Source organism: Cygnus atratus, chromosome 1 (assembly GCF_013377495.2).
Source record: "Cygnus atratus isolate AKBS03 ecotype Queensland, Australia chromosome 1, CAtr_DNAZoo_HiC_assembly, whole genome shotgun sequence".
In the NCBI taxonomy this organism is placed as follows: Eukaryota; Metazoa; Chordata; class Aves; order Anseriformes; family Anatidae; genus Cygnus; species Cygnus atratus.
This window is the reverse complement of record NC_066362.1, coordinates 136,947,293-136,967,212: the sequence shown is the minus strand read 5'-3', so window position 1 is coordinate 136,967,212 and position 19,920 is coordinate 136,947,293.

The window sequence follows — 19,920 nt, the reverse complement described above, 5'->3', positions numbered from 1 at the left end:
TAAAATAGTGTTAGGACACATCTCACAGTCTTTACTCAGGCAAAATTTCTTGGAGTAGTCAAAACTTGTTCTTTTTCTGCTTTCTGCCTTGTCAGGTGCTGGCAAAACTGGAGGTAGGCAGGCAGCACATGCCAATGTTTCCTCACTCCCATCTCCGTGAATTTATTTGTCATGTTTAGGTTGTGTCACTTAAGGTTGTGCCACAGAAGAAAAGGTCAGCCTGTGTCAAAGGCCACTCTCATCATACTGTAAAATACATGTCAATGTGACTGTGAAGATTCCCCGCCTAAGGACAGGTGTATCCTGCCCCCAAATGATGGGCCACCCACAGTACATGAGCATCAGGGTAGCAATCCTAGGATAAGTGCCTAGTTGGTGAGATTTTGGTGTGGACCATGGATACAAGGAACACTTGGCCTGATAGAGTCATTTTCTTCTTAACGAAAGCAAACGTTTTAAGCACACAGGACCTGCTTCTGTTTTTGATTTCCCAAGTTCTTTGCCAGGGTCATTTTTAGTCCTCTCCATCTCCATCTCCACGCTGCTCCTGGGTCTTCTCAGGTTGGGAGAGTTCCATGTCTGGAAGAACTCTACATGCAAACAGATGACTGTAAGTTACTGACAGGTCTTCTGCTTCTACTTGCTCTAGCAAAAAAGGCAGACCTTCCTCCACCTTTGTGGGGCAGAGGATTTGTTCAAAAAGTGAAAACAGACAAGTGATCTGTTACTATAGGAAGAAAAGAATCAAACCTTCCTCATCGACAGTCCAGCTGACATCTGGCAAGTTCCAAGTCAAAAAGTCATTTTGGAAAATTCTGAGACCAAAAAAATACCTTTTCCCAGGATAGCCTCAGCCATGACATATGAGTGAACTGGGAGCTCTCAAGAAAATGATCTTATGATACTTTTGAGACAAATTGGCTTAAGGAACCTGTTTTAGGTACCTGAGTTTGGGTGATGGCTCTTAGTACAACACAATGGGTATGCTTTTCCAGCTGCTGGTGATTGTGGTATGGGGGGAAACTGTGTGGCTGCAGGAAGGCCAGTTGAGCTGGTCAGCACCTCCTGGTCATCTCTCTGAGGAAAGAAGGGTCTTGCCCATGTGATTACTTGAGCTGTCACTGTTCTGGAATCAGGAGTAATCATCATTTATTGACCATAGATAAATTAATAGCCCAAGAGTCTCCAGTATCACCCTATGTCCCATCTCATGCCTGCATTCCTCTTCACTACATCATCATTTTGGGTTCACAGATATTTCATTTTACAAGGAATAACTACTTGCAACTATATCTACACACAAATATGTTTATCTCAACCATGAAAATCTAAACAGAAGTCTAGCAAGCGGAAGAATAAATTGGTCAAATAACCACCTGATCATTAGAAAACTGGTATTACAGCTCTATGAGATAAAACAGAGCTTTAGGAAAATGAAGAAAAGTCCAGATGAAACCTGAAGAGTCTTGAGACCATACAGAGTTATTGTGAATCCTGTGTCCTCTTATTAATGATTTATTGGTCCAATGCCTGGCTTCAAAATTCAATCCACTTCCAGTTCTTGCCTGTAACAACTCTTGCAGACAGCACACTCCTTCCTTTGGAGGTTGAACTGGTGTGTGACAGAGAGTTTCCATGTCCTGTCTTATCAGAAAAATATTGCTTCTCTGATGAAACTTTCTGTGGTCTCCTTGCTCCCAAAGAGAGGATAGGGTCTTCTGTAAGGAGAAGTCACTGCTCTCTTCATGGGACATACACCATCCTGCCACAGAGCATCCCTTCTTTATGATTCCCACCTACCACTAGAGTCTTTCTTTTCTTTTCTTTTCTTTTCTTTTCTTTTCTTTTCTTTTCTTTTCTTTTCTTTTCTTTTCTTTTCTTTTCTTTTCTTTTCTTTTCTTTTCTTTTCTTTTTTCTGTTCTGTTCTTTTCTGTTCTTTTCTTCTTTTCTTTTCTGTTCTTTTCTGTTCTTTTTTTCTGTTCTGTTCTGTTCTGTTCTGTTCTTTTTCTGTTCTGTTCTGTTCTGTTCTTCTGACAATTCTCATTCTAGGAGATATATGTCTCAGGTCTGATGTTCTCTGATTTCTTCAGAAGCCTTCTTTCCTACATCTGCAAGGTCTTTCTTTCAGGAGCTCTCTTTTGTAGTCATTCATACCGATGCAACCCCTTGCTAAATATTCTTGGTTTTAATTGGGACTCTTCTTGTAAAATCTCTGGATTTAATACACATTAAGGTCTGCCTGCCATACAGCCGGCAGTGTGTATCTACTGTGTCTGTCAGTATTTGATCAGATGAATCGTACTCCATGAAAAACAGGAGGAACCTCGGATATAGCCCAGGCTCTGCCTCCCTAAGCCTTTCCTCACAAATGCATGTCTAACTCATTTTACAGAACTCCACTTACAAAGTCTCCACAACATTTCTGTATCTTTGGCATTAGAGCAGGTTTTAATATCTAGTTTAAACTTTTCTTGCTGCGATTAAAGTCTTCTGAGTTCAACCCATTTGTCCTGGATGTTGAGAACAGCACAATCCTCTTCCACCTTGCTCTACTCTTTTCCAAGCAAAACTGTTTCATCAGGGCTATCCTTACAGAGAGAACATGCAGGAATTAGGGACTGAGCTGAAAACTCCTGTAACCACTGTGGTTATTGCTGTTCAAAGGAGCACCCTGCCCACCCCCTGCAAGTCTCTATGATTCTGTAGATCTAAATGCTGGTCTTAGCCCCTAAGTTAAGAGTCCAAGTACACTGAAACTGGTAGCTGTCTTAAGACTTCAGTGACTTAAGTGGACTAAAAATTGATAAGACCCATATTAGTGTTGGCCTCTTACAGATGGTAGTAGAATGACTGCTGCAGAAAATGCCAGGACATTCCAATCACAACCAGCCTGGCAGTGCTGGAAGGGACTATACAACATCCTATATAACCCCCCAAGTGTCTGTGAATGTTTATGACTTAATAGTTAGTGCAGGATCAGAGACTGCTCACGGAAAGACAACTGTCTGCCTACAGGCAAAGAAGGGTGGTTTTCTCCTAGTCTCATCCTCTTTCTGGTTACCAGCCCAGACACCTCCTTTCCTCAGACCTGTTAATCCTGATCTCTGCTTCTGTGTGAAAAGCTTATTAGAAAATAGAACTTTCTTCAACTAGAGTGTCGTGTTCGTCCCCCCATCTCCCCCCCCCCCCCCAAATATATGGCACCAGCAACATGCATCCTTTTTTTACCAGATAACTAACCCATGATTTCTGACATGTGTTAGGCTCCTGCTTATAGGATGGTATGAATAGCAAAGTATGAGCTGGCCCTTCTTTTCCTTAATATAGCATAGGTGTAAAATATTTTGTACTACTCTGCAATTAGGGCACTGATCTGTGCTTGAGTTGCTTCTCAGTGAAATCATATGCACAAATATTTCTTATATTACATTGTTCAGTGTGAAGGCTCTTGCTAACTCCTTGCCTCCATGGAATGGACATGTGTTTTGGCTCTAAAATTTAAAAGTTCAAGACTGGCATTTTTCTGATTCTTGTTTTCCTGCATCTTGTAAGCTGAGTATTTAAGTTTTAAGAGCAGCATGTTTATTTATGTATGTTGCTGCTAATCCAAACTGTCTGCTAAACTAATCCCTTGTTAAAATTAAATCGTCAGCTATTTTAGATTACAAAGCTAAAACAATAGCTCAGTCAGACACTTCACACATCTGTTTTACTTTTCCTGAATAGGTATGCAGTTTTTCTTACATTCTTTCTCTGCAAAAGTGCCACCAATTAGCTATACTTTCAATTCCTTTCATTTCTCTCTTGTGACCTAAGTCTTTTGTTTTCTCAGTTTTATTGCTGATTACTTTTGAAATGCTGGCTTTTTTATGTGTTTGTTTTCTTTCTCAGTAATACATTTTAAAATGGATAAAAATTTCATGCTTATTACTTGTTAATATGTTATCATACTCTATTACCCAAATTTGGACCAGAGGTAATTCCAATGTGGGAAATGCCAAAATAATACATTCTTGGAGATGAGATCTCAGACAGATATGGAAACCTAAAGTAGGCTTTGATTTACTTACAGTCTAAAGGAAATGAAGCATTACCTTCAATGTGGTACGTAAAGATTTTAACTGAAGATAATTTTATTTCCAGATTTACCTGCTGCTTTGATTTAAAGTGTTTTTCACATCATCTAATTTTTCATAAGCTTCCACGTGTTTAAAGTTTGGCTTTTTTAAGGGTTTGTATAAGTTTTCATTTTGTGCAGAAACCCCTTCTTATTTAGTGTATTTGCAAAGCACTTCAAAATGACATCAGGTGAGGGTTCCTCCAGCCTTCTGGTGCCAAAAATATGGAATGACTCCCCTTGCTCCTTTACATGGGGTTTACCTCACCACTTTTTAATAAACTGTTTTTAGACTGGTATTTGGAGAGGATGGCTTTGTTTCATCCAAGCTAACCTTCAAGCACAGCCTCTGATTTTATATCATTTTTTTCTTTATCCACTTGCTTCTTTGTCCCTCTTTGAAAGATGGAGAAACAGCCTCCTGAAGTAGCTTGACTCCATCTCAGACCTATATTTAACTCTATGTCAGTCACTTGAATGTTTTCAGCTGAGGAACTTTCGGGGCTCCAACTGCCCCAGAAAAATGAGAGTCACAGGGTGGTAGGAATTGTCATTACTTCTCTGCTAAAGAGATGTTAAGGCATAGAGAAATCATCTATGGCACATTCAAACTGCTCCATAACACGAGGAAGCTGTAACATGCACAGGAAATGAAGCTGGTCAAGCTTGCTTCATTGCTTTCATAGAATCATAGACTCATTAAGGTTGGAAAAGACCTCCAAGATCATCTGGTCCAACCATCCACCTACCACCAATGTCACTCACTAAACCATGTCCCTAAGCATCACGTCCAACCCTTCCTTGAACACCCCCAGGGGCGGTGATACCACCACCTCCCTGGGCAACCCATTCCAACGCCTGACTACTCTTTCTGAGAAGAAATGTAACCTAACTTCCAACATAAACCTCCCCCTAAAAGATTTTATTTAAGGTGCTCCAACTTTGGCTTAAAGAGATCCTTCTCTGCATTTCTTGCAGAGCGTGTTTACACTGTGGAATTTCAGCCTAGCTCCATCAGAATTTAGAAAAAACAAAAAACAAAAAACAAAAAACACACACACAAAAAATCCCTACACCATGCCCAAGACCCCATGGTGCCTTGAATGGTGACATATAATCTTTCCTGCTCCATAACATAAGCCTACAAGGTTTAAATTTTGTAGGGCTGCAATGCTGGTCCTCACAAGAACATACAGTTGCAGTGATGGACCAAGCAGTAACTGCAGCCTTCACACAGAGTCCTGCAGAAGGCATAAAAACACAGCTTACTTTCCCCAATGTGGGCCACAAGAGCAGACTCAGCTCTCAGCCAGTGCCCAGGAGGCTGTTGTCTGTCCAGATCTAGAGGAGTGATTGCACACCATGGCAGAAAAAAACTGCCAAATGTCTGGTTAGATTTTTCTGCCTCCTAGATTTCAGATCTCTTGGCTGAAGGAGTGACTTCATCAACTCAGATAGCACAGAGATCTCCAAGTAATGCCCCTTCCCTGCACGCATATACATACACCTTGGGTTGCAGTTCTCACAGGCAGAAGGGCTAATTAATGCCACTTGGGGATGCTGCCGAGGTCATGAACTGAGACAGTGCGACCATAGAGGCAAATGGGGTCAGAGCAGTTAGTACCTTAACACCGAGCTTGACATTGAGGACACATGTGGAAGTCAGCAAGAGTTTTTTAAAATTTACTAGTACACATGGAACCTCTGCAGCCTGGATCAAACTAGTCTGTCACAGCTCCACTGACACTCCAGCCTCTTTTAGGCCACATGCCTCCCAGCACCTTGCTTCCCTCCCTCACTGATCCTCAAAATCTTGCTAAGGTCTGTTCCCCAGGGATGGGAATCACTGTCTCAGCCTTCTCTCCTGTGGACAGCTATATCTGAGCTACTCACTCAGCGCTCTCTCCATAGGTGATGGAAATAAGCACTTTTAGGATGTGATTCATATGGCTTCTGCTTTTGGAGGAAATGAGTTGGGTCTTGGAAGTGCCCATTTTCTTTTCATGAGCCTTAATGGGAATACAGGGTAACTATGACATGGATATCTTACTACAGAAGAAAATCAATGCTATTTCAATGCCCTGACTTTAAAAAACACCACACAACTACTGTGTAATGACATTTTTATGAAGAAGCATAAAAGCATGTGGCAAGGTAAAGTATGTAGTATTCTGTTTACCTAACACACTTTCTGGATAGGCTGTTAGATACTTTTCTATTATCCCGGTAGTGTGTAGACATGTTCGGTCCTTGATGAAATGTGTACGACTGGATTCTGACATTAATAATTTGACAAATGTCTCATAATGGATAGAGGAATATTTCAGCAAGTCTGCTGTGTCCTGTTCTATCAACCTTCTCTTATCATCAGCAAACATGACAAATAAGAAATAGCACAGATTTATCTCCTAAAGTCTCACTCACCCTCTCAATGGAGAGAAACATACTTACCTAGTTTAATAAACAAGCCTATAATATTAGTGCTATGAAGGAATTGGTTTTGAGAAAGACGGCAACATTTGGAGGAAGTTACCTTCCATCCTCTGATCTCATTCATTTCTTCTGTGCTTAATACAGCTAGGAGTCCAGGTATCACTGGAAACTGCAGCAGAGTTGCTTCCAGCATCCCCTGATCTACAGATACATCATGTTCATAGAGTATTTCCTGCATGTGAACACCACACACCCAGTAACTGGCTAGGTGATGTCCCAGCCATGCTTTTGCTCTGCTTTTGCTCTGCCAGGCAAGAAATGTTACAGGTGACTCAGCCCTAGATGGTATGTCCAGGGAAATATTGGCTTATGTTAAAACAAGATGCTGGAGTTCTAACATTGATGAAAACAGATTCTAGTATGACATTTTGGAACACTGTGGGACAAAACTAAACCTGATTATTGGCGTATGTTATATTCCTAGCATTTTCTATTTCAGTTTTAGACATTTCCACGACTCTTTTTAATGTCATTTTCCATTATGATAGCCTTTGAGTTGAAAGATAGTGGACCAGAGAAATGCAGTGATTCCTTATTCTATTTTTTTTTAAAATCTGTGATCTCTTTCACTTTCCACTGCATTTCTTTTTCAAGTCTCTTGATACTTGATTCATAGGGCTGCTACATCCACTGCCTTTTTCATGTTCAGACCCCAGGTACTTTACGATAAGAAGGTGTGATTATGGCTGGCCTTCTAGGCTGCAGTGTTGCAAAATAAATCACAAAGATATTTTAAAGTCCAATTTCCATGAAATAGTTGAGTATCTGAGATAAAGTAACTTACCCAAGTGTCATACGAAGGTCTGTGACAATGTAGGTAGCTGAGTAGGCAAAGTAGGCAAACCTCCAAATTCTATATTTGAGGGTTTCCCACTGACCATTTGTTTTTCCAGGAAACACCGAAGCTATATCTAACAGAAAATGACAAGGGAAAATCAACATTACTCCAGACTTCTCACAGTTATACTAAACAAACTGAGCTTCTTGAGGGCTGCCATCAGAGAATGAGCTACAGTAAACAGCTGGGATTAAATCAATTACTGTAATCTGGCAATGCTTTGCATCACTAGTATGAAGAGCTGGAGGTGATTCTGGCTGTAATTTTTTCTTCATGTTTTTAACACAATAGAGTGTGAGTAGGTCTCTGAGACACCTATGACATGCTCCAGCATCTTCAGTGAACCAAGAAGTGCTGTGCACATCGTTGGTTTTCAGAGGCTCTATGGGAGGCATATTGCAGTGGAAAGCTTGGTGAAAGGCAACTTTTTCCTTGTCCAGAACTACAACATTGAATCTTTGGTATATTCATGCCTTATGTTTACTGATTTTTTTTTTTTTTTACACCAAGGAATGCTTTTCTCAGAAGTTTTGCTAATTAAGAAGTTGTAATTAAGCTGGTGTTTTTGCTTGATCCCATCCTCTAAACAAAAAGCAAGCAAGAGACATTCTTTAAGAGGAGAGGAGGACGTTGCATGAGATGGGGGTAGGGGAAGAAGGAGGGAGAAGGAGGAGGAGGAGAGTTGTGCAGATTTCCTGCCCACACTTCAAAAGGGGCTCTTTTCTCCTGTATTATTTCCTTTCCCATTAGCTTCACTTTGTTGGCTTATGGTTCCAAAATGCACCAGGAGTCAACTCCAGTGCAAACCTGATATTAAAAACTAACAGGCTAATGCCAGGGAAAACACACTCTCCTCCTGGTTTCAAAGACAGATTTTTTTTTTTCATAAGTGCAGCCATGCTTTTCTAATAAAAATTCATTAAACAATGGTTATGGAGGATGAAGGGTGGGGGAGGGGGAAGGGATACAATCAAGTGAGTCCTTTGAACTCACTTGAAAAAATACAAAAGCAAACAACGAAGCTGTTAGTGTCACACATTTCCCTTATGAACAGAGAGGCCTATCAAGGTTTGCTCACAGACGAGAGACTAAAGATGAGTTAGGCACCTTCTCTAAACTTCTCCCTCCAAAAACTGTAGGATTTCTATTCTGTAAACATGGATGTGGAGGCTCTTTTATGTTGCTTCAGTTTACATTATTGCGGGTCTAAACGAGTCTAGTAGAGACTGTTTAATTCGTTTATGTAAAGTAAAAACAAATGTAGAAGCCCTCGCTATTTTTTATTGTTAACATCCCATTGGGAGGCAGGAGAGTAAATATTTTAGAAGTTTAAAGCAATCTACTTAAGCTTAATAATAATGCTGGGTTTCAAGTAACAGAGAAGAGTACAAGTCACTGGAAGATCAAAGATTACACTGAGTTTTATAGCAAATCTGGGCAAAGATCTCCTGGGAGGGGTAAATCTTCAGAACTCTCCTTTCCCAGTCTTTCATGGTGATCGTTTGACATCTATAGAACAAGAAAGTGAGGAAGCAAGAATTCAGGCAGTTCTCCTGTGCCCACAGAAACGGAAGGCCAGAAAACTGAACAAATGCTGACTTTTGGGATAGTTTATAGCTTAAAAATGATATATTAAAGAAAAAAAATGAGAAAAAAAAACAGGAAAAAGTGCCAGAAATACTCCTTCTTTTCCTAGATTAGTTCATAATCTTGTGCTAATTGAATTTTGAGTGAGTAATCTCTAAATAGGACTTCTGTCTGTTTTCCTGTGTTTATGTTAAATGATTGTGCTTGTCAGCAAATTTTCTGAATCATTTACCTGTTGAGAGACACTATACACTCTTTACATTTTTCCCAGCAACATTGTCCCTTTCATCTGAAAAAAGGAGTGTGCTGTATTTTGGGCCATGGGCATGATTGCATATTTAAAAAAAAAAAAGAAGGGAAAAAAAAAAAACGAACATCAAGCAGAAGAGCTGATAATGAACGATGCAGCACAACAATACTGTAATATCAGGTACATGAGTGAGTGGATGTGTTTAGGGGATTAATATTTAGAGAGGCATAATCAAGAATCTCTAACATAGGAAAAAAAACTGGGCCACATTGTTTTCCCATGACTGGAAAAGTTTCCACTGGCCTGGCTTCCAATTATAAAAACACTGGAGTCCTCAGCCATTACACCAAAGCTTGTAAATTTCCTAATGAATATTTAAAATAACCCTATGGAGTTTTTTAATGTTAATGTATTTCAGCCTTTGACTAACACGAATATCCTACAGGGCTACCATCATGTTTAGCTACATGGTTAATTCCATTCTTTTCTTTTAATGCTAAAATATAATGCCAGAGAAGAAAAAATAAATTTTTGCTTCAGAGTCTTCTAGTGTGCATTTTATTTATTTATTTATTTATTTTGTCACTGTGAAGTTCCAGACGTAGAGCAGACCTACACAGCCAGTTTCTTTGTAGGCTCTATTATGACACAAAAGTGATGCATGCACTCCCCACCCTCCCACCCCCCAAAAAAGCAATTATTGAAAATCAATACCATAATAATGGTGAACAGAGCTGTGTTTTTTCCTTGATAGCCAATTATGAGCAATTTACTAAAGTTGTCAACTCATGGCAAAACAAATAGTGTTAATAGTGTGGATTTCATAAAGACCTATCTGTCTTGTTATTGCTGCAGTCTGAATGGAGTTCCGGGTTCAGGCTTGTAATGGAGCAATAACTCACCTGTTGGTGGAGAGTACCAGCACCAACACTGGTTGCACTTGGAGCAGGGGGACTGAGCACTGTCACCATGCAATATGTCTAAATGTGATTCCCTCCTCATAAATAACCACTGGCTTTTTACAGAAAAGGTGGGGAACCGTAACACTGAGCAATTTTCTTGCATGCTTTTGGGGTGTTTCCGGACAGTGCAATAACATACTGCAGTATTTTGGGAGGAATTCTGAGACCAGAAAATTAATGCAGTATTTTTGATCGCTGACTTCAGGCCTGAAGGCAAGCAGGGAAAGTTTGCCATGTGTTTGAATAGTATCTAGCACAACAGGAACTTCGCGGCTTCTCAGTGCTACTGGCGTGCCAAATTATAAGACGGAGGAGCATAAAAGTGTTGTTAATATAGTAGATTAAAAGTTTGTATCAAATCAAACAGATTTTTTTTGTGTCGATGACAGTGTTACTAGGCAGAGTCCTGCCAAATTGTTTTAACTGGGAAGCTATGTCTCATCCATTGCAGCAAATATGAAAGTCTCCGCCCTTGTGAGAGGAACACCGTGCTGATCTTGGCATTGTACACTTGCACATTACTGCTTATAAAGCAGGGTTACATCCTGCTTTCTTGAGATGGAAATCAGCAATGGGGATAAAGTAAGTAACAAGCTCCATGGATTTGAGGTGTTCCTACCAAGGGATAAGTAGAGAGGGGGCAGGTTACTTTCCATAGGCCTTGGGGAAGTCCCACAGGTGCAGGATGCTCACTTGGGGTCAGATGTGCTCTGTGCATCTGCACAGTTGAGCTCAACTGTGGGATTTTCTTTAAACCCTCCAAAGTGTGCAAAAAGGTATTCTGTTGTAAACCCACAGCACGCTGAGCAGGAAAGGCCCCTCATGGTTGACCTGTCCGTGTGGCCTGTGCTATTGCTGAAAGCCCTGGGAGGGTGGCCAGGGGCATGCCAAGCACACAGTTCTGAGCTCAGCGCTCTCATTGAGTCCAGAGTTTGAATCTGAACTATGTCCAGGCTCCAGACTGGAAAATGGGTGGAAAAGCTCTTTGGGACCTGGCACATTAGCTTATACTCAGGTTTCTCTGCATTTCCCAGATCAGTTGTCCATCTAACTGGGAAGCTGCTGTTCCTCAGTGGTACAGTCCCAGGCTCTGCCTCTGCATGTGTGCAAAGGCAAGGTGTGGGAACACAGGCCAGATGCAGAAAGTGTTCATCTCTGGATTTATGAAAGACTGTTGTTGTGCAAAAAGAGATTCCAAGACTTGTTCATTCTCGGGCCTTTCAGAAGCACATAAACCCACAACAGCAAGGTATTACTCCAGGGGAGAGAGGGAAAGGAGACACAAGGCTTCTTGTAAGCTCCTGCCCTGACTCCACTCCAAAAGATAAGTGTCTCTGAGTGTGTATTTGGCATTCAAACGGAGTTTCCTCTCTTTTTATCCCTTCCCAGCTAAGCACTGGAGGACCGACACTGGCCTTCCACTTGCAAGGGGCTGCCAACAGCTGTGTCTGGTGTGATGTCTGCCACACACATGTGGTGCTCCCTAATGACGGTCTGGCGAGGGTCTGAAGACAGTAACAGCACTTGCTGGCAAGTCTGAGAAGCTGTTCTGCTTCCCTTTTGTGCGTCCTGGGCTTTGGAGCAAGTGCATGCTCCACTGTCCTTCCGTAGGCACGGCTGTCAGTGGAGAAGGGGTGTCTATACTCAGAACTCAATCCAAATGCTCCCTTAAGCTGACTTGTCTGTCTTAATCTGCAGTCCACTTTCCCACATACTGCAACAGCTGCCTTGGCTGCAATCTCCAGCTGCTGCTCATAGGGTGCCTTAAATGCCTTTAAATGTTTCTGTGCTGGAGACTATGAACATCTCTTCTGCCATAGTCCCAGCTGTGGGTGGCAGGGCTGGGAGCCTGCACCCCACCTTTCCTGGACAGCTTTAGCAAGAAAATCTTTCTGGAAAATAAAGGGTTGATTTTTCTCCTTTGTGCCTAATCTGTTTCTAGCTAAGCTGAGCCTGGTGAGCAAATTTTAGGTGCCTCTTTAAGTGTTTGCAGATCCAACTAGCAAAGAAGAGGAAACTGGTTTGTGGAAAATAAAAGCCAGGCTGCATATGAAGGAGAAATTGGAAGCAATTTCCATGTCAGGTTTAAGGTCTGTTTTAAAGTCCAGGTTTGAAGCTGAGGTGTACAACCAAGTTGGGTAGTTCTGAAACAGGGCAACAGTTTTGTGAGACTTCTTGACCAAAAGACATTAATTCAAAATGCCAGTTATCCTCAAGGGATTTATACCATCTTGGGTTGTATAGGAGAGAGAGCTGGTGTTCTTGGACCATTATCATAATGGATTTGTCCTAAAACTGGAAGTGAAAGGAAAGTATCTCACTACTTAAGAGTCAAGGGTTAAATGTAGGGATTTACTTAACACTTCTGAGCAACCTCCTATGCCATTTTAAGGCAGGAATTGGGTAAGAACAATCCCTTTAAGCAATCTGCAGGAAGTGTTTGGTGTTGCACCATTAATGAAATTTGGCCAAGATGCTGTCGTGACAGCTCTTCTTGGGCAAAGAACAGTATGGCCTTTAACTGACCAAACTTGTCAAGGACAAATAGTTTTGCAACAATAGGTGCATAGACTGGAGGAGTAAGTATCACCAGTGAATTCTGCATAATTACTCGCTTCATGTTTCCAGTCATGGCTAGAGCAGCAAAGCAGGTCTGTGTGATAAGGAACACAAGACAACAGGTAAGATCTGGTAGTCCACTCGGTCTTCCTTTCCACAAAAATCACATCACAGCAAGCCTGTGTTGGCAGTGTAGGAGGAACATCAAATGGAAAATGGAAGGCCAGGAAGTCTGGCCTAGGAAGGAAATGCTTCCATCTCAATCACATAAACATCTAATGGTTTGGAGAATGCTGCTATTCCTAGTCACTCCATCTCTACCTATGAGTAGATGAGGGATTTTGCTCCTGCTGTTGTGTATCTCTGTGCCCTGTTGCTTGTTTTACCTAGACAGTAACTTTTCAGAATTGTCGTCCTCCCCGGAAGAGGACCAAAAGACTTTTCTGTTGAGATTACTTGCTTGAAAGTCAGGTAGCACTGTGTGCATGGTGCTAGTCCTTTGCAGTCTGGTTCTTTGTGCTCTCATGTGCATATGGGAATTTCCCCTGTTGGCCACTATCCAGTGTTTGCTGCAGGATGATATAAGCATTCTCTGTATTTCACTTTATGCCCCTAATGTGTCTAAATTAGAGGCTTAGAATCATGTTTCTCTCTACAGTCTCTTCCAGATGGCAAACCAGAATACAAGTCCAAACTAGATGTTGCAAATAGTCCTCAGAAGCAGCGTCTCTCCCTCTCTGTTGTCTACAAATTGGTTCTAGGAAAAGTCATGCCTGAATTTAGGTGTTGAATTTTTGTGCCTCTGTGAAGTGAATGTCTTCTGTATGTCATGCCCTACTGAAAACATTGCATCAGTGACCTGGTCCACAGAAAAGGTGTTCCTGGTAAAACACTGTTTGAAGTAAAACTGGGCAATAAAATTCTTTGTATTGAATAATTTATTTCATATACTGCCTCTCTTCTGGCATGAGAATAGTGTGTTAATAGCTTGCAGTTTTCTCACATTTGTTGGTTATTTGAAACTATTGTCTAAATAATTTCTATGAATAATTCTTGATCTGTAGGTCTTTCACACTCATTTCACTGGAATTATTTGAAAACTGAAATTCATCTTTCAAGCTGAGTTAGTTTTTATTGGTGTCATAGATCATAAAGTGTATTTCTTTTCATGGAATTGACTGTTGAAAAATAGCATTTATTGTCCTATGAAGAAATACATTTGGGTTCCTGATGGGCAAATCTCATCTGTTTGTAGGTTCTACTTGGTTTGTTTGAACGATCATTTATAGAAACAACCATTATATTAAATAAGCTTACAAGGTCACCTAGCTCAATCCCCTGCAATCCCAGGCAGTCATACAGTAAGTAATTCAAAGATTTGAGTATTGATTCAAATACTTAAAGATTTGTAGCCTAGCTGGGGAGTGGCTTTATTTATGCTTTCAATCAAATAGCAAGTCCTGCAAACATTAACCCTTTTCTTGAGGACATTTTATTTCTCCTACATCTGGTTAATGTCACGTAGAAAAGTCAGAGAGAAAAAGAAACATGGAATATAAGAAAGGTAAGATGTAAGACTGGAAAGAATCTCAGGTCTCAGCCTTCATCAAGGCTAGGCAACATTTTGAAGAGGAAAAGTTAAATATTTATAAGCCTTAGAGAACAGTTTATTTTGGATTAGTTTTGCATATGAAAGTTTGGGTTTGTTTCTTTTTATCTCAGGAGGTTCTGTTATGCCTGTTAGTCACTTCTCTGCAGGAGTATCTCAAGAAACTTCCTATTGTGTGAGTAAACTGCAAACATTCATATCAGTTGGCTGCTTCTTGTCCAGAAGTGAGACCATGTGTGGAAGTCCATTTTAATATTTAAGTGACTTGTTTTCCTAACAGCGCTACCATGCTGTATGGCACATTCTCCTCGTTCATAACAGAAACTTGTTTTGTTTTTATGCACATCCCACAGTGTAAAAGCAGACAGAGAAAAACTAGGGAATTAGGTCTTGAGACACCTTGTTGTTAAATTATCTTCTCAGTATCAGCCCAGAATAACTGTTGTAGTAACAGAGAGCAGAAGAAATGATAATGCTAGTGAACACAGCGTGACAGAAAGCCTTTTATTACTAGCTCCCCAAATGCTTACTTTCTATTTACAAGAAATAACCGATTCAATACCATTTACACCTTGGTTGACTTAGAATCCATAAATAATTTTTATTAATCATTAATTACTTAACCAACTCTGACTGTTATTTCTCTAACAAAAGCAGACAGATCTTAAAAATTTGGTGCCTTTCCTTCAAATCTTTTGAAACCTCCACCATACTGATATGAATATTTCCCCTGTGTACCATGGATACCACACTTCTGTGCTCACTATCCATCTAGACTACGTCCTTTGAATGTTGTTTTCCTTATGTGCAATATTGTAGAACAGCAGGGAGGCTTTGGGATGTGAATTTTGGTTGCCTCTACATTCACAGATGTCTGGCTGACCAACATGGTCAGAAACAGGAGGTTATGGCAGCACTGTTCCAGAAATGTATTTGAGCAGTGGCATTGTGTGCACCAACCCACAGGTTTGCTGAAGTAGGTGAGTAATACTGGAAGCATGCATTACTTGCTCTGAGATGCCAGGAGATCATAGAGCTGGAAGGGATCTCAGGAAGCCGTCTGGTCCAGCCTCCTGCCCTGGGCTGGGTCGCTGGGTTCTGTCTCATTCTGGAGGATTTTTGTCTAAGCTGCAGTGACGCAAACATCATGGCCTTGCCAGGCTGTCTGTGTTGGTGCTCAAAGGTCTTCACTGTTAGAAAGCTTCTAGATCAAGCCTGAACCATCCCACTTATGAGGAAGAGATTATTCTATTTTTGCAGATCAGTTACATACTTGAAGACTATCAGTGAGTTTCTTCTCAAATTTATTTCTTAAATAATTCCAATCCCTTCAATCTTTCCTTCGTTGCAAGTTGAGTCCTCTAGACTTTTACTTCTTTTTGTTCCCCCACAAATCATACCTTCCTGCAGTACCTGACTTGAATACAAGGACTCCTGTGGTGGCCTGCCTGCTGATGGGAAGGGAACATACATCTTATGAGCAGTGTTTCTTTTTATATACAGCCCAGTACACTGCTTGCTTCTTTCACAATAGCATGACATTGTTGTTCATCTTATCTTAACTCAAAGCTGACAATTACCGATAATATTACTGATACACTCCTGAATTAAGCCATCTGCCAGTTTCTAGCTGAGTGTACTTGTGCAGCTTAGCTGATCCATTGCCAGTTCACTCTATCAGGCTGTACCTATCTTCTATAATATTTTGCTATATGACTTTGCAATTTCCTTCACTGTGTGTGAGCACAGCTAGGCAAAATCTCTGATACAATGCTATTGCTATGAACTCCAATTAAGTGAAAGCAACATGCATTCATTACTTGAAGAGAACCTAAACCAAACAGCTTTCATCTGTCTGGAGTAAGGGAAAAGACAATTTTCAATTCCTAAATGGTCAACTTCCTTTCAGCATTAGTTTTTGGGAAGCTCTGCCCTGGTCATGGTTATACATAGATAAGTAAATCCCACCTGCACATATCAGTGTCACAATATTTCAGGATAAGTGAAGCCAAGTTCATCCAAAGATTTTGATATACAATGTGATTAGCCCTTTGAATACCTGGCCAGTTGGTACCTACCTGGGGCTGGAACCATTCAGGAAATCCTGCTGCAGCAGGAAATACTGGACTAATTTGTGCACTTGGCCATCAGGGCTCCAGAAAATGAGGAGCTGCTGAGAGAATCTTCAGCACCTGAAAGTTTTCAATCAGGTGAAAAGTTAGATCCTTTTTCATGCTTCAGCCTTACCCAACTTGCATTCGCTCTTTCATTCCTTCCCCTCTTTCTCAAAACAGGCTAACTAGGTAGCTGTGGGCTTGGGATAAGTTGGCAAGCATCCACCACAAGTGACACCCACATTTTTCTCATGAAATTTGAGCAAACTTTCACCACCACCACCTATAGTGGTGAGTGGATAGATCCTTTAACTCTTGTCTACTATTTTAAACCATACACCAGCCAACTTTATCAAAGAGTTAGCAGTGAAATGTGATAAACCCACCATTCAGCTACTTCAGATGTTTGTCGTGCTCACCTTTGTGATAAATTAAGTAAAAAACAATGGAGAAAAAAGAATACACAACTGTCTGTTTGAATTAGAGAGGAGAATGTTTTGCTGCAGTTTTCTAACTTGCCAGTTGCCGACTAACAGGCATGTCATTGTTTCCAGTGATGTTTCTTGCTTTGTAATAAAGCAAGTATGTGCTCAAACACTCACGTGTGCATGCGAGCACCAAGGATTTCATGTCTCACGAGGTAGAAAACTGCAAAGGTAGACTCATGCCTATGGCAGGCATTTGCATTTAACTGCAGGTGACTACAGAAACTAGATAAACACTTTTCATGTTCAGGTAATAAACATCACGTAGAACCTCCCACCAGCGGATTTTCAAAGTTTGTTCAAGCTTAAGAAATGTGAAAATGACTGATCCCTAGTCCTTCAAAACCCACCCAAAGTTAAACACAGCCACCTCCAGAGAGATAATCAGCACAAAGTAACTTTCAGGCAGTAGGAGACAGAAGGGCCACATGCATGCAGCATTGTCAAGAGGAGGTTATGAGCTGGAGGTGTATGGAGTGTTGGTTTGCTGTCTGTGGCCATAGCTCCATTGGCATTGGAGCCAGACATGGTGGTGGAATAGGTAACTCAGCTGTCTATGCTACTGTAAGTATTCAAACACCTGCAGGAAAGACAGAAAGGGAGTTTCCCCTTATCAAAATTCTCTATTCACTTCCCTTTTTGCAGCTTTTCTAGAAATCTAGAAGCACAGTCTAGAAGTGTGGACTCTAGTTGGAGGCCTGTAGCTAGCAGTGTCCCCCAGGGGTCAGTACTGGGTCCAGTGTTGAACTTACACATGAACGACCTGGACAATGGAACCGAGTGCACCCTCAGCAAGTTTGCTGAGGACACAAAACTCAGAGGAGAGGCTGATACCCCAGAGGGCTGTGCTGCCATTCAGAGGGACCCTGACAGGCTGGAGGATTGGGCTGAGAGGAACTTCATGAAGTTCAACAAAGGCAAGTGCAGGGTTCTGCACCTAAGGAGGAATAAGCACCAGTACAGGCTTGGGGTTGAGCTGCTGGAGTGCAGCTCTGCAGAGAGAGTCCTGGGAGTCCTGGTGGACAGCAGGCTGACCATGGGTCAGCAACATGCCCTTGTGGCCAAGAAAGCCAATGGTATCCTGGGCTGCATTCGGAAGAAAGCTGCCAGCAGGTCAAGGGAGGTGATCCTCCCCCTCTACTGAGCCCTGGTGAGGCCACACCTGGAGTGCTGTGTCCAGCTCTGGGCTCCCAAGTACAAGAGGGATATAGAACTACTGGAGCAAGTTTAGAGGAGGGCTACAAAGGTGATAAGAGGACTGGAGCACCTGCCATACAAGGACAGGCTGAGAGAACTGGGCCTGTTTAGCCTGGAAAAGAGAAGACTGAGGGGAGACCTCATCAACATGTATAAATATCTGAGGGGAGGGTGTCGAGAAGATGGAGCTGGTCTCTTTTCAGTGGTGCCCAGCTACAGGACGAGAGGCAATGGGCACAAACTGAAGCACAGGAAATTCTGACTGAATATGAGAGGTCACTTCTTTACTGTGAGGGTGACAGAGCACTGGAACACGTTGCCCAGAGAGGTTGTGGAGTCTCATTCTCTGGAGATATTCAAAACCCGCCTGGATGCCATCCGGGGCAATGTGCTCTAGGTGATCCTACTTGGCAGGGGGGTAGGACTACATGATTTTCAGATGTCCCTTCCAACCTCAGCCATTCTGTGATTCTGTGAGTTATACTTCCTACAGACTAACAAAATACAAGCAGGACAAGAGGTTTCAGGAAGAGGAAGACTCAGTGGCATGGATGAGCTTCAGGAGTGAGGAGGTATCAGGAGGCTTTTGGCCTTTCCTTGCTTCTGCCACTGTCCAGTGCACTAAACCAGGGCTACTCACTGTGCTTCTCTAAGCTTCTGGCATGTGAAGTGTAAGAACTGGGACTTTCTTTTGCTCCATGTTTGAACAATGCTTAATGAAGCTCTGTACAGACTACTGTAATACAAAGGACACTAATAAACCTCCCCCAGACACCTATTGGAGGTGTTTGTTCAGCAAACAAATAGGAAACAGGATGATATAAGGTGCAATATGCAATAGCCCCAAAATAGTTCTGTAGTGAAGATGTAGTGACCATGGACGAGTGACCAAACAATGCTATATATCAGCCACAGAAGAAAATGATGCCAGTTTGAGAAACTGTGAAAACTGAGAAAACTGTGATCAGGAAATTCACTTCAGTCTAAACCAGTCTCCAATTAGATAGCCCCTGAGCTGTCAAGAAGTGATTTGGCAAACAAGTAGACACTTTAGAAGCTGGGACTTTCAACAAGAATGGGACCCAGCTGCTCCTGCCAGTGGTTGCTGTTGGGATTGCTTTTGTGCTATTAACTGCCTCTTGGGTAATTTTGTGTAACCCTGGGCTCATCTAGTCACCAAAAACAGGGAACAATTTTAATTTCTGTTTTCAGAAGGGGAGGTGCTTGCTAGCTCCTTCCAGATACCAGATTTGGTTAATAACATTACCCATCTGCTTTGCCACAGTACATGTTTCAGCTTTTGGTGGTTTCTGTAACTCTGAAGTGTTTGATCATCTGTGCAGGTATACAAACAACCATGGAAGAATGAAGAAATGGAAATTTCTCCAGGCAATGGGCAAGAAAGATATTTTTGTCTTTTTACTTTCTCTGAGACCCAAAGTGTGGTAGAACTTAAATGGTCAGTTGTGGGCACAGGAAGGATATTTTTGAGGTTACAGGAAACTCTGTGATGTGACTGTTTACTTGAAATGAAATCAGATACAAAGCTCTGACTCATGACCGAGTTCTCCTGAGGTCTGAGGAGCACATGGCTTGGATTTCCTTTCAGTACCTCAAGAGCATAAAGCCCCATCTCTGCCACTACAGGGGTAGTTCAGACTACAGAGCTGACTGCAGCTCCTACAAACAGATCCATGATGTTTTTTATC